The sequence below is a fragment of the Protopterus annectens genome, chromosome 8.part0 (genome assembly GCF_019279795.1).
Source record: "Protopterus annectens isolate FY-2018-M chromosome 8.part0, PAN1.0, whole genome shotgun sequence".
In the NCBI taxonomy this organism is placed as follows: domain Eukaryota; kingdom Metazoa; phylum Chordata; order Ceratodontiformes; family Protopteridae; genus Protopterus; species Protopterus annectens.
In genome coordinates this window covers 194508457-194525698 of record NC_056741.1, presented here as the reverse complement: position 1 = coordinate 194525698, position 17242 = coordinate 194508457, and the positions used below count along the sequence as shown (strand labels likewise).

Genomic DNA, 17242 nt, shown 5'->3' with positions numbered 1-17242 from the left:
ATATATAAATAGATTCCCTTTATATGCTCTAAATCTTGAAATATTGAATTTCAGAATCTCGAGCCCATAAAGTGGAAATCTTAAAAGACCAAAAACCCAGAAGCGCGAAATTCAAAATCTCGCATTTTGGAGATGTTGAATTAGCGGTTCTGGTGTTGCGCTGTGTTCATGGATTCAGGTAAGGGTTTATGTTTTAATGGTTTTGGGTAGGGGTTGTAGTCTGTATTAGTGTGTTTTGTTACTGTGATTGGTGTGTGCGAGGGGAATGTAGATTTTCGGTCTTTTAGGATTTTCACTTTATGGGCTCGAGATTCTGAAATTCGATATTTCAGGATTTTGAGCATATAAAATATATATATATATATATATATATATATATATATATATATATATATATATATATATATATATATATATATACATATATACACACACAGACACACACACACACACACACACACACACACACACACACACACACACACACACACACACACACACACACTACAGTTTTACATGTCTCTCTTTAACCACCTGGAGAAATTAGGCCATCTGATGTTTTCAGGTTGAGACCAAAAGCATATTTTGGTATTTGTTGTTTTGACACTCTTTACCAGCAGTGTAGAATATGTCACTACCTAATGCTGTTATGATAGGTTTGTATTCATGCAAACCTTCTGAAGACAAAATAACAGTTATCTCATATTTCTGTTAATTATCTTTATGGGATATCATTCATCATCAGCCCTGCACTCCAGACTTCCTATTTAGATGGTGATAAAGTAATTAGAAGAGTCTTAGTGATGACTTTTTTTGACACGTTGTATGAATGTTCAGGCTGGATCTAAAGTCAGACCAAGTTATTTAGTTCAATGATATTTCATATAATATCGCTCATATTGTCTTTATTAATCTTATTCATGATTTGGGAATAGATAATTGAGAAGTTCAAATAACATAACAATAGATTTCTTGGTATTAATTTGTAATGTATATTTTTGGATCTGGTTACATAGCTAAGTAAAGCTATTTTGCAGGTTATTGCCGGTCACTTTATGAATGTGGCAGATTCAATTAGAAAAAATGTCATCAGTGTACAAAATTATATTAAGTGAGGGAGGTTATAACTTAGATAACTTATAAAAAGTAAAAAAGAAACAAAAAAAAAAAACAAAAGAAGTGTGTCCAGTAGTGATGTGTGGCAGTCCAGTATTTAGAATGCCTATGTCAGAGAAGATCTTGGTGGTGTATACCCAGAATTCTCTTTCTTCCAGATAACCTGTAAACCATTTTAGTGAATAACTGTCAAAACTGTGTTTGCTGAGTTAGTGGTAGGGCATGACTGGGTTTTCAAGCACTCTGTTCATGTCCACAAAGAGAACACCAGTAAATAAAACTGAATTTGTTTTATAATATATGCTGTTAGTTGCAATCTACAGGGCCAGAGTTGTACCACAAGCATCATGGAATCCATGTTGTTCATAGTTCACAGGTTCATATGTAGTTACTAGGCTATTGCTCTGTAAGTTTACTAAGAAGCTAGCTTAGCAGGCAGGGTAAGGTTATGTTGGGAAATATACTTGTTTTCCCTATCCACGAGGGACATGGGTGCTACTGGGTTGTTCATCACACAGCAGTCTGTACTTGTTTACATGGCCAAATATTTATTTACAGAGAAACTTTTTAAATAGTTTAGCTGGGGCATAGGTTTGATATTAGTCTGAAATCCTTGCAATTCTTGCATGTAGAGACCACAGGGAGATAAAGTACTACAGAATGTTTGAAGATTTTGGGGCGTATTTTAGATGTTAAAAAGAGGCTGTAAATTAGTGTCACTTATTTTGCAATGTTTGTAGCTATCATTCTTAGAATTCATGGTGGAGTTTACTGTGATATGGATATGTTGCTTAATCTTTATATATTTTTTGTCTTCAAATGATATTTGCATGAAACAGAAAACTGGGCAGTAATCAGCGAGAGTATATCTGAACTGAATCTAATATTCTTACCTGTTGTGGATCTAAGTGTTGGGTTGCTTACCTACTGAGTATGGTTTCAGTGGAAGTAAAAATTCAGCATCTGTATTTAATATCAGCATTTGTGCTATAATCTGAGTAATTTGGATATATAATTGCATCTGTTAGATGTTTTTTTTACTCCTTCCAGAAGTGTTTTATATAGCACTGCAAATCATTTACTTATGTCTGATATAATTAGATTTAGAAGTGTTTGTGGCTAATCTAGCTGCCTTTCTATACTCTAGGTAATTTTAATGTATTTTTAGTGTTGTGCTTCCAGGTTTTCTCTGCTTTCTGTCCTTCAAGAGTTAGATGTTTTCTCTAGATTTTAGCCAGAAGTCAGCTACAAGGAATAGAAAAGGATACAGTCCTATATTCTTGCAAGGATGCTAATAAGTAAGTGAGAGCCACACTGGGATATGTAAGGATGTATAAAGATGTCCTGTCCAAGGCTTATAAATTTCCATCCAGTAAATCATATGTTACTTCAGAAATCAGTCTGCCAGTAGTTATTTGTGGAGGCTTTTTGTGAGTTTTGAATGACCATGAGAACACAAATGGACAGCAATGACTCAAATGGTGGACACAAACAGAGATGTTCAAAATCTCTGTTTTATGTTCTTAAATGTGAATTTGTTATCATTTTGGTTGTTAGGGATTACTGCTTCCTTTATTATTTGACATACGTCTTAATGCTGGAACATTTTGTTAGCTGTGGTTCTGGGCAGGTAGCATTTCTTTTAAAACCTTGACGTACTGCTGTTTTGCATGCCACAGGGGAACATTTAATTTAAGACTTGTTGCATACAGGTAAAGGCAGATGAGGTTGTATGTCTTTTTTACTTAAAGTGTTTCTTCCAGTCATATCTTAGTACACAAAGCTTGAATTTTACCTAAGCTGTACTTCCTGTGAACATCATAGCTGTTTCTCATTGCTGTTACTGTTATAATGCACTCTCACTTTATTTCTCAGCTTTTCCTTTACATTTGACTCAGACTTTATCTTATATGCATATATTCAGCTAATTCTTTAAGTGTGCACTTCACTTTCAGTTACTTTGGCTACATTGATAGCATTGATACGGTCAGATCTCCTTCTCATAATAGCCTTCCCTTGTTTCATTTTTGACAGCAAATTCTTCTCTCTCTCTCTCTCTCTCTCTCTCTTACTAATAATTCATGCACCTCACAAAATTTACAGTCTTTGGCTCATCACTTCAGCTAAGTAACGTAAGTGTCTATTGTCTCTATAAGACATTTTACCCTTGTAAAAATGGTAAATAAATAAATGGGCTTGTCTTTCTAGTCTTAAAATGCACCTAAGTTCTCTCTAATTGATGCTGTTTTGTATTTTCTATTTTAAATACAGTTTGACATATTTTTTAAGGTGTGATGCCCAGCACTGCTACCAATATGTGGTGGGCACCAATATGTGTCATGCCTACACTTGGCCAGAATTCAAGCAGCCTGAATCAACATTGACACTGGAGAAGGATGTGCACTTGGAATACAAATGGATACACTCAGTATTTCCAGATGTAGATCTCTCTGCATCAAGTAAAAGTTACCTTAAGAATACACAGGGAACACACTCTGGCCAGGGTATGGATCTCTCTGTATCTGTCTCCCTCCAGATCCTCAGTAAGACTCCTCACTTGTACAGCTGTAGGTTTAGGTCCTCAGCCGAATGTCCAAGCCAAGTCCTCCAGTACCCTCTCTGTGAACCCAGTGCTACGTGTCCCTGCTCCAGGTAGCTGACACACACACACACACACACACACACACACACACACACACACACACACACACACACACACACACACACACACACACACACACACACACACACACACACTTGGGAAAGGCTGGCAATGGTTTACTAGCTATGCTACCTTCTGTCCAGATTATAAGGTAGATAACACTGCCTCCAGATGCTTCACAATCAGCTACTCTAAGGCCCTTAACAAAGGGTGTCCAATTATACTGTGTAATATTAATACTATTACACATGGCAGTAGTTCACCAAGTTGATTACGTCTTCTGGAGTGGCCGACACAGTGTCACCAAATAAATATAAGTACTCTCCAAAAATAAGTACTAAGTGCCAGCCACAATAAAAGTTGAAAACATATTTAATGATAGATAATAAAAGAACATGAAAAACTGAATATATATTCACAGTAAACCACAGAGTTCAAATCACAGAAAATATTGAAAACAACATTGATGGACAGACTCATACAAATAAAGAAAAACAATCTCTAAACTAAGCTTCACTATATTCCTGACTGAATCTAAGAGAATTTTACTGTACCTAGTTTAGTTACTTACTTGGGCAAGGTAAGATGAAATACATGAGCAGGCTTTCTAGTTAGGCCCCAAACAGAATACTCTATATTCTGAGATTACTCCCAGTAAAATGTAATATCCAAGACGACTTGTAGAATGACCTCATCTGGTCATCTGACTCTGGGTTCCCACAATATCTCCTTTTGAAGTCTGAGACAGGATTTTAGCAATCTGGTAAAATACACATTTAGAGCTTTTATGGCAGTGCCTGGAGGTCTCCCCTCTTTTCACTGAGCTACTAAACAAAGGCTCTGTCTCAGACCCTTGTCACCAGTCCTACACTGCACCGTGGGGTGCTGTTCACTTATGTCACAGCTCATTTACATTTCCCTTATTTTTCTTAAAAATAAGTCAGCCGGTTAACCATTGCAGTGCCAGTGTCCTCTATTAAAACATATACATTTAATTCAGATACCATAATACGTGTACATTTCTCTTCATTTCAGCAGGGTGCACTGTTGATACATTTTAACACAATTAACACAAGCAAAGCTCACAAATCCATTTTCAGAACAAGCATCTGCACAAATCAGCTTGAATGACAAATGATATAATTATTTACAAAATTCCAGCTAGCTGTGCTGGCACAAGTCATACATCCACTGCCCTACTTCTCCCTGGCATGGCTGGCAGTACCTCTTGTTACAGACAAGGCTTCTTCAAAAATGTTATCAAGCAAAGTAGTGCATTACATATTTTCAGGCATCTAAGCTATTCAACTCAGAGTCAATAATATATCACTTTTTTTTATCCAAAGCTTCAAGGTTGCTTGCAGTGAAAATTTTCACTTGACTGCAGCTGGAACATTTAACTAATTGGAAATAATATGACTTTACACTTAAACACATTAAATCTGAAAAAAAAAAAAAAGATATATATATATATATATATATATATATATATATATATATATATATATATTTACTATTACAAATACATTTATTTACTTCTGATACAATATAAATATAAAGTCATTTATTGCAAAGCCCAGCAATCAACATGCTTTGACTATGTTGCCCACATCCATAGGATCATTTTAATCTGTCTTCCAGAAAGTGTATCACATGACATGTAAGGTCTTGTAACTAGGTAAGGTTGGTTTACCAGTAAGCTGGTTTGTCCTCGAGATGATCAGGAGAGTGTTGCTAAAGTAGTACCTCCACCTTTACAGGCAGCTTCTCTGAAAACCCGGTTAGTTTTGGCAGCCACTAACAAGATCTTTCCCACACATGGCCTAAACATTTATACCAAGGTTGGCTGCTTCATGCCCCGTGCCCCCATGTTTGCCCTTGTTTTACTTCAGCAGCTTCTCCGTGGTGGTCATGCTGGTTTGAGTATAATGCCCTGGGCAAGGAAGTTATACTTAGTCTGGAAGGTACCCCAAATGTTCATTATAAGCAGGTTCAGGGCAGGTTGGGTTATACAACTTTACCTTAAAATTTAAATGGAACAGGCTTGGTTATGCCAATCTTCAGTATGTTCAATGCTTACATTTGGTTAGTCTGATAATGTTGTTTATGATGTGATTTTGGTTATGGTATCAGTAATGCTGTCATCGTTAATAAATGGTTTCAAAGGCATATATGGTGTCTTTATTGACTCAGGTTCAGAAGCCAAGCATATTTAGAGATATATATACATACCACAATATGCAACAGATGTGGTAGGATTGTTATTCATCTTTAAGCTGCAGAGAGGAACTATTTCAGTTTGCTAGTACAAGACTTGATTGTGTATTCTAAATTGTCATCAGCAAATGTAAGAGATTCCTGCATATCTATCATGTTGAAAACTGAGACACCATTCCACATATTCAAAGTATATATTCTGTACACTAAACTTTCTTATTGTGGGTCATTAACTCCACACCCTATTCATTAGGAAGCTAGGAAAATATCATGTGAAACTTCATATTTTACTACATAAAAATGCTTTAATTATATAGCATTTCACTGACTATCATTTTTTTAAAAAGAAGCAGACTTGAAGGGGTCTACTTCACATTGTAGAATAACCTATTTGTCAAATACGTTTTTGTCAAACACTATTTGTCGAAGCCTTAATCCATCGGACGTTAAGTGATAATTTTCACAGGGTAAAAATGCTTGGCCTTCATCAGGAATTTGTCCTTTTCCCGACTGTAGTGTAATCTTGAAGGAGGTATATTTTGTTAGAGTGTGTATGGGGAGCAGCTCCCCACATTGGGTAGTGATGGAGCATAGCCCCCCACCTGAATGGCTTTTAAATCTTGTTTTTTGTGATGATCATTGGTTAGCTTAGTGATTATCCTCCCTGGGAAAACTTGCTTAATACGTCATTTGAGGAATGGAGCTTTCTACAAATAGAGTTCGAAGAATAGGCATCCGCTAAAAAGTTTGTTTGACAATCTGATATAGACCCGATGTCACAGTAATTTTGAATACCTGACACAATAGCTTGGAAAGCACCACATGGTTACTGTGAAAAATACAAAAGCAATGCTGTTTGGCAATACAGATAGGCATAGGCAAGTTCTTGTTACCTGAGAGTTGAGTGGCCTAGTGGGCTAATGCACCTGGCTGCAGTTAACAGGGGCCCAGGTTTGAGATGTGGCAGGGGTGATTATTTACCTGGCCAACTGGATGGGAAACAGAAAATATACCCCTGGGATCCCACCTGTGTCCCTGCTGGTCAGGGAAAACAAGTGCTGACTTTGTGGGAACATGGGTGAAATTCTTGACTAGAATTATAAGGGCCCCCAGGCCAATAGCCTAGTATCACCCTATGAGTCTTCATACATATTGATGATGAATAACCTGAGCTGCTACACTTCTTTTCATATTTTCAGGCATGGCTTGTCCCTGCCTGTCAAAACATCAAGAGCAAAGCCTTGGATAGAATTTCCCACAATACCGCTGCTTTATGGTGTAGCATGCTTCTGGCAAAATAGCAGCCTTGTTCAGCCTGTAGTAAGGTCATTGTTTTTACTCATCATGTCTCCAGGTTCTTGAGATAGACACACATTGGAAGATTAGTAATTAATTAATGTAACTATGAGAATGCAACATAAATTATAGGTTGTATAAAACAAGATGTGATGATTTATGGTTCTTTCCCTCAAAAAATAGAGTACTACTGTGCTACTCCTAGGAAAACCAATCCATTTTCAGTCAGCTGCCAGGGAGTCATCTACCTCTTTACTTTCTTATTTAAACTTCATTATACGAAAAGTCCCTTATCTTTAGTCAACTAAGTGAAGCTATGAGATAACCAGTAAAGTCAAAGTACTTTTTTCTTTTAAATATTATTTGACCTCATCTTTCTGTGATCATTACAAGACCATTTGTTTTTCCCTTCCCTAATTTTCTAGGATACAGGAAGATGGAGGTGAGATTTTATAACAATGCCCCCACACACACACAGTTAGAGAGAAGACCTGGTGTCAAACTAGGTATGGATGGACGCGTCTACATTGCTGTGAAGTTCTGCTGGACTACTGAGCATGTCCTAGAGGGAGTCTACTATCCCCTACTAAGCCCCTTTTGCACAGCTAATTGAAAATGTTGATCCTGCACGAGGTTATGCAGAAACTGCTCCCTAAAATGTGTTAGCCAAACTCAGCTGATCACTTTGATTGCTGCCTGGCCAGCTCGTCCTGTGTCTGTCCTGCTAGCCAAACATATATCATCTCAGATGGGACCTTAATCCTGATATAGCCAACTAGCAGACTAGTAGTAATTAACACTGCCTTCTGTATACTGATATTAGAAACCTGAAATGCCTCCCCCCTCCCCCTTCTCATGGATGCTGTGAAGATAGGTGAATGCTGCTAGCCTAGCCAGATAGAATTGTGTAGATAATTCAGTCATTTGTAAATATTAATGTAAGCCACAGGTTTGTTGTCTTAAATGGAAAAAAATGCTGTTACATGTGGAACTTCAAAAATGTAACAACAGTGCACTCTGCTGTAAGAAAGCTAAGTCAAGCATTTTATGACTATCTTTGATCCTTAAAGTCAGCTCCAACTTGTCTAGATGAAGGAATTCTTGCTATTGTTTTAAGGCCAGAGTTAATGGCCAGAATTTGCATCCATAAATGTCCTTTATGGCTTTGCTTCCTGACCAGGCGTGAGCTTACTAAAGAATGTAGCCTGTTAGCTTGAGAACTCCAAGAAAGTGTAAAGAATGATGTACTGAGAATCAGGACTGTGATATCAATTTAAACAGAGAGAATCAGAGAGCATTAAGCATTTTTGTCTTGACTATCCATCTCATCAGCACTCTTCCTGTGTTTTATATGCAAGTTATTTTAGAACTGTGTTTCTCTTAGAAATAGCTGGGAACTAGGAAGATTAGACAACTGTGTTTCTCTTAGAAATAGCTAGAAACTAGGAAGATTAGACCAAGTGTTTTTCTGTGATGTCAGAACTTTACTAATGTATTATTTTAAGTATTTCTCTGTGATCTTTGAACTCTTGACTAGCACCATTTAGTAAGAAGTATTGTCTTATGTTTTTATTATTTATTACAAATACTTTTAAACCCTTTCAACTGTGGCTGTTTTGTGTAGAGATAACTTAAAACTCTTAAGGGTACTTGCATATCATTGGTAAAACTGTACAAAGCCACTCCAATAGCTTTAGCCCTGGGCTGCATGTACCAGTTGGATAATAATATTGCACAGTAATAATTGGACACCCTTTTAAGGGCCTTTGCATAAATGATAAATATTAGCTGGGTGGTGGCATTGATTTCTACCATATAGTCTGGGTAAAAGGGGCACAGCTGGAGAACCTGTGCCAGCCTTCTCCAGGAGTGTCTGTGTGGTTGTATAAACTCTTATCTCAAAGTGTGTGTGTGTGTGTGTGTGTGTGTGTGTGTGTGTGTGTGTGTGTGTGTGTGTGTGTGTGTGTGTGTGTGTGTGTGTGTGTGTGTCAGCTACTTGGGCAGGGACATGAAGCACTGGTTGGACAGAGTGCGTGCTGGAGATTTTAGCTTGCTCAGCTGGCTGAGATCTGGACCCTATACCTGTGCCAGTGGGGAGTCTTATGGGGACCTGGAGAGAAGGAGAGAAACAAACCCCAGACTGACTGTGATCTCTGTGTGCTCTTCAGGGAAATTGTACTTTACTGTGTGTGTATTTGTTATCCTTTCCCTTATATTGATGCCCCTCAATGGGGTTAGTGGTGAGGATTGAGGCTCCTTGATTGCTGGTCCAGTGTACGGGCGTCACAGATGCCTCTAACCTTTTTCACTTCCTTTGCAAGTTACTAACCTGAGTAGCACTGAAACAAAAACCTAATGCAGATAATACTGTATTTCTTGAATTCCTTCTCAACATAAGTCCTCTTTCTAATTCACCATTTCTTGCACTTAAGAACATCTGCCACCTCTTACTCATAGACTCTTAGGTATACGTGATCTGTGAAGTCTTCTGTGACACAACAGTACAGGAACAGTGGGGAAGGAGGAGTCTTCAGCAGAGAAGCAGAAAATGCTGGATCAGCTGAATGGAAGTCAGCATAAACATAAAACCAGAGAAATGGCTGCATTGGCTTCTAATGTTTCTTTTTAATCCTTTTTAGGACCAGCTTAGTCCCCCTAGTCTAATTGCGTCTTTTCAGGGGACACAGAAGATTATATTTATACTGAATTTTGATAAGGGCGTCAGGGAACTTCTTCTTCTTTTTTTGATAGGTGCCATAGGATATTTTAGATCCACCTGAGCAATCACCAATTTAAGTAGATGGTCCACCGTTTAATGTCTTATTCAAATGATGACACACTCAAGAGTGAATCGCATCCCTTATGCTGCATTATAGTGTCATAAATTAATATCCTGATGTGGGAATAGAACCCACAGCCTTCTGCACCAAAGATGTGCACCCAACCTGCAGTCATGTCACTGTTCTTCAAATGAATTGTGAAGAGGTCAACTATATCAATTGATTACACTCATCCTGTAGATGAAAAGAGCATTTGTGTGTGCAACAACATGTGATGTTGCAGATGGTTGCATAAAAATAAATAAACAAAGGTATCTATAAATAAATAAGAGTAAGATGGCATAACTTTCAGAGAATGGGTTATATTCCCTGTGATGTCAGTCTTCTTCATTGTGCAAGATCTCTAGTAACATGTTTATGCCTGCTAAAGTGGGAAATGATGCTACTGTGTGCATTGTGAAAGACAATTACTGCAAGTACATTTCTTTTATTACCATTTCACAACATGTTTCATTGCAGTTCTGATCTGCACCCATTAAAATCAAATAAGCAGTAAGTTAAGTTTGTGTATATTGGGGAGGATTGCAAGCAGGTGGTCTGCCATAGTGTAGCATGTTTTGAGTGTAGTCTCCTAGAGCAAATTGAGCTTTGCAAAGGACTGTGGGAGAGTATTAAACATCTCCAGCTGTAAGTTAGTGCAACTCCAGCTTTTTTTTATGTTTCAGTAGTTAGTGAGTTATTGGGTTTGCAGACTCATTTCTGCTCTGCAGTGCGAAACATCATTGAAATATTTCTGTGCAGCCTGGTGTGAAATGTTAAGAGCACTATGGGGGACTTCAGCTACACATGGCATCCTTGCACAAAAAGTATATGTAGATGTTTTATTAACCTGTAATGATCATTCCAATGTTGCTGTTATTTAGTTTTGACACTGCTTTGGCTTATGACATTGCTTTATTGCATGCAGTAGTAAGAACTGCTCCTTGGCCCTATTTACTATTTAATACTATTTTAATGTAGATTTATCTATGTGCAGAGTATAAAATCTGGAGATGATGAGCTTTAAGTACTCGGTCAGCTTGCCAGTTATGCCCTTTAATTTAGGGATGCCAGACATTGCTCATTTCCATTATGTTAAAGAAACATGTGTAATGATGTTTGACTAATATTTTAGTCAGTGTCTGGGTTGTGTATTTTTTTTTCTTTCTATTGTCCCAGTCTTGATAAAACCTTGATAAATATTTTTGTTATGTGACTAGTCACACACTTCAATGTGTATATACTTTTGGGCAACACTTTATAATCTTGAAGTACTGAAATGTCAAATTTCAGTATCTCGAGACTATAAAGCCGAATTTTGAAAATAGCGAAAGTTCATCATCACAAATTTGAATATCTCAAATTCGCAGGTATGGCCTTATGCTACGTTATGTCCGGGTTTGTGTGTTGATGGTGCACAGTGCCATGTGTGGATCTAGGTGTTATGTCAGGTAAGTGAGTGTTTTGTAAGGGTTTTGAGTGGGAGTTAGAGTGTATGTGAGAGTGATGATATGTTTGATGTGTGTGTGAGTGACTGGAGAATGTGCGTGTGTGAGTTTGCTTTTGTTTCTTGTTTGTGCGATCTCTGAGTTAGTGTATATAAGTAGGGAGGTGGGGGGTGCAGGGAGGCTTGCCCCCCTGCTTATGAGTGTATGAGTTGTGTATGTGTGTAGTCTTGCTTGTTTATTTTGTGGTGTGGGTGTTTCGGAGTATGTGTGGTGTGTGCTGTTTGTTCGGGTTTTTGAATTTCGCGGTTTTGGGCTCAGGGTTTTGTAGTTTTGGTGTCTTGTGAATTCGGTTTCATGGTCTCAAGATACCAAAGTTTGACATTTTAGTATTTTGAGATTATGAAGTGAATCCATATTTTTGGCTTGTTTCTATAGTGTTTTAGCATCTTGTATATGCATTGCCTGCTCTGCTTCATTGCTACAGCTAGCATTCCTTTCTCTGATTTTTCTTTCATCCTATTCATGCTTTATCCTTTCAAAACATTCTATATTTTCGATCTGTACAATCCACATAATGAGTTCATGCCATCTGTTTTCTCTACTACCCAGGCAAAAGTATGGATTTGTTTCCAGGCTAAAGCTGCCCGTTCTAGCTGTAGCATATGCCTTCATGTCACTCCTCTGCACTTCTGCCATAATTTAATATTAAAATAAGTATATTTTTGTGCAATGTATTGATAGTATAAATGTTCTGTACCAATTGGCTAGACAGAGGGACCGAGCTAGGAAAGATGTGCAGGAGGTAAAGGTGATAAAGGATAATGAGGGAAACATGCTCACAAGCAAGGAAAGTGTGTTGAGCAGATGGAAAGAGTACTTTGAGGGGTTGATGAATGAAGAGAATGAGAGGGACAGAAGGTTGGATAATGTGGGGATAGTGAATCATGAAGTGAAATGGATTAGCAAGGAGGAAGTAAGGATAGCTATGAAGAGGATGAAGAATGGAAAGGCTGTTGGTCTAGATGACATACCTGTGGAAGCATGGAGGTGTTTAGGTGAAATGACAGTGGAGATTCTAACCAGATTGTTTAATAAAATCTTGGAAAGTGAGAGGATGCCTGAGGAATGGAGAAAAAGTGTTTTGGTACCGATATTTAAGAATAAGGGTGATGTGCAGAGCTGTAGTAACTATAGAGGGATTAAACTGATCATTCACAGCATGAAGTTATGGGAAAGAGTAGTGGAAGCTAGGTTAAGAAGGGATGTGATGATTAGTGATCATCAGTATGGTTTCATGTCAGGAAAGAGCACTACAGATGCGATGTTTGCTCTGAGAGTGTTGATGGAGAAGTACAGAGAAGGTCAGTGTTTTTGTAGACTTAGAGAAAGCATATGACAGGGTTCCTAGAGAGGAGTTGTGGTATTGTATGAGGAAGTCGGGAGTGTCAGAGAAGTATGTAAGAGTGGTACAGGATATGTACGAGGGTAGTGTGACAGCAGTGAGGTCTGTGGTGGGAGTGATGGATGCGTTTAAGTTGGAGGTAGGGTTACATCAAGGATCAGCTCTGAGCCCTTTCTTATTTGTAATGGTGATGGACAGGTTGACAGAAAAGATCAGACAGGAGTCTCCATGGACTATGATGTTTGCAGATGACATTGTGATCTGTATTGAGAGTACGGAACAGGTGGAGGAGACCCTGGAGAGATGGAGATATGCTCTAGAGAGAAGAGGAATGAAGGTCAGCAGGACTAAGATAGAATATATGTGTGTGAATGAGAGGGAGGATAGAGGAATGGTGAGGATGCAAGGACTAGAGGTGGTGAAGGTGGTTGAATTTAAATACTTGGGATCAATAGTTCAGAGTAATGGTGAGTTTGGAAGAGAGGTGAAGAAGAGAGTACAGGCAGGATGGAGTGGGTGGAGAAGAGTGTTAGGAGTGATTTGTGACAGACGAGTACCACTAAGAGTGAAAGTGAAGGTCTACAAGAGGGTAGTGAGACCTGCTATGTTACATGGGTTGGAGACGGTGGCATTGACAAAAAGGCAGGAGTTTGAGCTGGATGTGGCAGAGTTAAAGATGTTAAGATTTGCAATGGGTGTGACGAGGGTGGACAGGATTAGGAATAAGTATATTAGAGGGTCAGCCCAGGTTGGAAGGTTGGAGACAAAGCCAGAGAGGAAAGATTACACTGGTTTGGACATGTGCTGAGGAGGGATGCTGAGTATATTGGGAAAAAGATGCTAAGTATGATGCTATAAAGTAACAGGAAAAGAAGAAGGCCTAAGATAAGATATATGGATGTGGTGAGAGAGGAAATGCAGGAGGTTGTTGTGACAGAGCACAATGCAGAGGACAGGAAGAAATGGAAACAGATGATCCGCTGTGGCGACCCCTAATGGGAACAACTGATAGAAGATGATGATTGATAGTATAAATGTTGACTTTATGTTTACATTTTTATTCCACTTTATGCTGCCTCTCTAAATTATTTGTTACACATTTCTCAGTGCTGGAGTCATTATTCCCTCTAGAATATTGTGGAAGTTATAGTTTTTTTCTTTGAGGCAGGCAAGTTATACTACTAATGTAATACTCAGATCAATTAAGTGGCATATGTCTGAAACCTGTTTTATCTGTATGATTTATTTGCACTAGTTTGTCGATTCAGATTGACTGAGAGAAGCATTACAATGCAGAAACACAACAGTAGAGTGGCAAAATATAAAAGCATAGAAAATGGATAATATTTAGAGTTGGTATCCTAGTTGGTAGGTAGACAGACACAGTATAGGCTTAGGCATAAGTCAACTGCCAAAATAAAGAAAGGAACTGGAATTAACCAATAATCTATAGCTGCAGACTAAAACATGACTATAAAATCAAGGTGCTTAAATGGCCTTTCTGAGGTGATTGTTAAGGTCACTGGATCATGATACAACCTCATAATAAATGAGACAGATTCCCTTAGAAATGGAACTGGTGTTCTCCAATTACATCACCACTTGGCAACTTCACAAAAACCTGCAGAGTGACGGAAATGTTGTTAGTTTACTCTCTTGTATAAAATCGTACACCACTATCAATAATTTAATAGTGAACTAAACCTCTTTTGCAACATCAATAAAATAGTTTAGAGGGACAGGTGTATATCATAGAGGATAGCACAGCTGTGGAACAGACTTCCCATCCAAGTAAAACAAAGCTCAGTTCTGTACATATTCAAGCACGACTTGGATCTTTGGATGGGAAACGGATTATTTTCCCCATGAATGCCCCCCATACCACAAATGGACATAGGCAACTCCTAAATACTTTGTCCCAAGTATGGGTCCTCTCAAATTATCTATGGTATGATCCCAGTTATTCTCATTAGGGGTAATATATAATTATCAATAATGGGGGTAAGGACAATCTAATAGTAAATGGGAAAGGTTAATTCAACTCTCAAAAGGGAAATTTGTTAGGCTTAAAAAGGCCCTCAAGAACAGCTAGTCTAGTAGATAACTTTGAAACTATGATAATACACCCCTAGCAGTTGACCAAGTTGTTTAATATTTGGAAACTTAAGTGGACAGTGCTCTATCTTGTGACCAGTACATGTCCATTGATGTAAGGAAGTCCTTCTATATTGCACAACTTATAAACAAAGGGATCATGTCTAGATCTAAGGATGTCATTTCCCTCTTTTCTCAGCCCTCATTAGGCCAGTCATTGAATAAAATGCCCCATTTGGCATGTATCTGTCCGGACATATGCAACAACTGGAATGCCCACAGAGATACCTTACTAAAAGGATACAAGGTTTAAACAACATGTCCTACACAGACTGACTCAAAGCTCTGTCACTATACTTGGTATCCTACACATTGATAACAGGTGACCTGTGTCTGGCATGCAAGGGGTACTCTGATGCATTACTTATGGACTTACTGCACATCATTAAGTTAAATGCCATCAGAAATACTCAGTCTGGGGATCTAAACCTCTTCTGTAAAATCAACATAACAGTTTGGAGGGACAGGTATATCTCACAGAGGATACCACTGCACTGGAACGGGTTCCCCATCCACATAAAACAAAGAATAGCCCCGTCCATATTCAAGCACAGGTAAGATCTATGGATGGGAACAGAAAAATGTACCCCCCGGACTGCCTATGTACTACTAATGGACTGGAGCAGCTCCTAAATGGTTTATCTCATGCAAGGGTCCCCTCACATTATCTATGGTATGATCCCAGTTATTTTCATTAGGTTAATCTGCAATTATCAACCACTGAGTCGTTAAGGCCAATCTCACAACAAATGGCTTAGGTCATTTTGAGAACAAAACTGGAAATCGGCTAGCTTAAAATCTCCTGCAAAGGCAGTTACGCTAGTACTTACCTAAGAATCTATGAACCTATGATATTGTTTATTATTTATTCAGTCCTTTTCCAGGAAATGCTTTATTCTTTTTATTATCACATGGACCTGATGGTACCCTGGCACTCAGCAGGCATAGGGCATTAAACTAATTATGGACATGATGCTAATTACTCACAGGGTGCAGATACTGTATGTATGGTAACCAATTTAGAGAATTGCCAATTAACTTACTGCATACCTTACAGAAGTGATAGGAAATAGGACAAAAAACCCATGTGGACATACGGAAGACAAGGAAGAAGTGAGAGGAAATGGGAGACTCTGATAAAAAAACTATGCAGACTCAAATAAGACATGTGGGCTGTATATATATCAATGAGACTGCATTCCAGACTCAATCTGGAGAACAAAGCAGCTACAGTAATCTCTCAGTTAACCGGCACCCATGGGGATTGGTATATGCCGGATAACTGTAGTGTCTAGTTGCTTGAGAGCTACTATTAAAAATAAGCCTGACTAATACTGTACCCTTTACTATTTGTTTGGTTTGGCTTGTTCTCATGTTGGGGAGAGAGGGAATTAATTCCTATCTTGCATTTTAAAACTCTAAAATTATAAAAATGTAAGGTATGTTTCTGGGGGGGGGGGGCAGAAAGTGCAAGACATAAAAATTGTACTGTATTTTTTCAATATTTATTTATTGTTTTGCCTGTTGCTTGAGTTCTGGTTAACAGAGAGTTTATTGTAATTAGTTTATTAGTATTTACTTTCTTGTCAGTAAAACTGTTTAAGGTGATGCCTCTTCTTTAATACACCTACAGAGCTGGGCTGGTCCCCCCCTTACAAACTGTGGCATGAAAAATACACAGTCTGTGGGATCTCAGTGTCTAAGATGTGTATAGATGTAAACTCCTGCAGGATAAAAATGCTCTGTTATTCTAATACTGGAATTTGTACAGTACTCCTGACACATTTTACTGAGCAATTTTATATATCATTTTGCTGAAAATTAGATAGAATCATTCATCTGACGTATGTGGAATGATTTTGATGTATCTGATACCATTGTTACCACAACTGCTGAAACTGTTTCCCTTCAGAATAGCTATTAAGCTACCTTTGCATACTTACACTTTTGTTTACATAGTACACTGTTAAAATAAATATTTAATCAGTGATCTACATAGTAACTGTGTGGTGCAAGTTTTGAAAAAGCTATAAACAAGCCATTACCCTTCACCAAATCTTGGATTTGGTGGATACAACTGCCATCACATTTCTGGTAAAGTGCACAAAGCAAAAAATGAGATTTAAAT

The 17242-nt window shown here is 38.1% G+C and overlaps 1 protein-coding gene across 1 annotated transcript in view; it reads left to right on the top strand.

Annotated features, from left to right (window-relative positions):
• The window catches only part of LOC122808188 (alpha-2-macroglobulin-like protein 1), a 452973-nt gene that overhangs the window by 94456 nt on the left and 341275 nt on the right, over positions 1 to 17242 (top strand). The window lies entirely within an intron of this gene.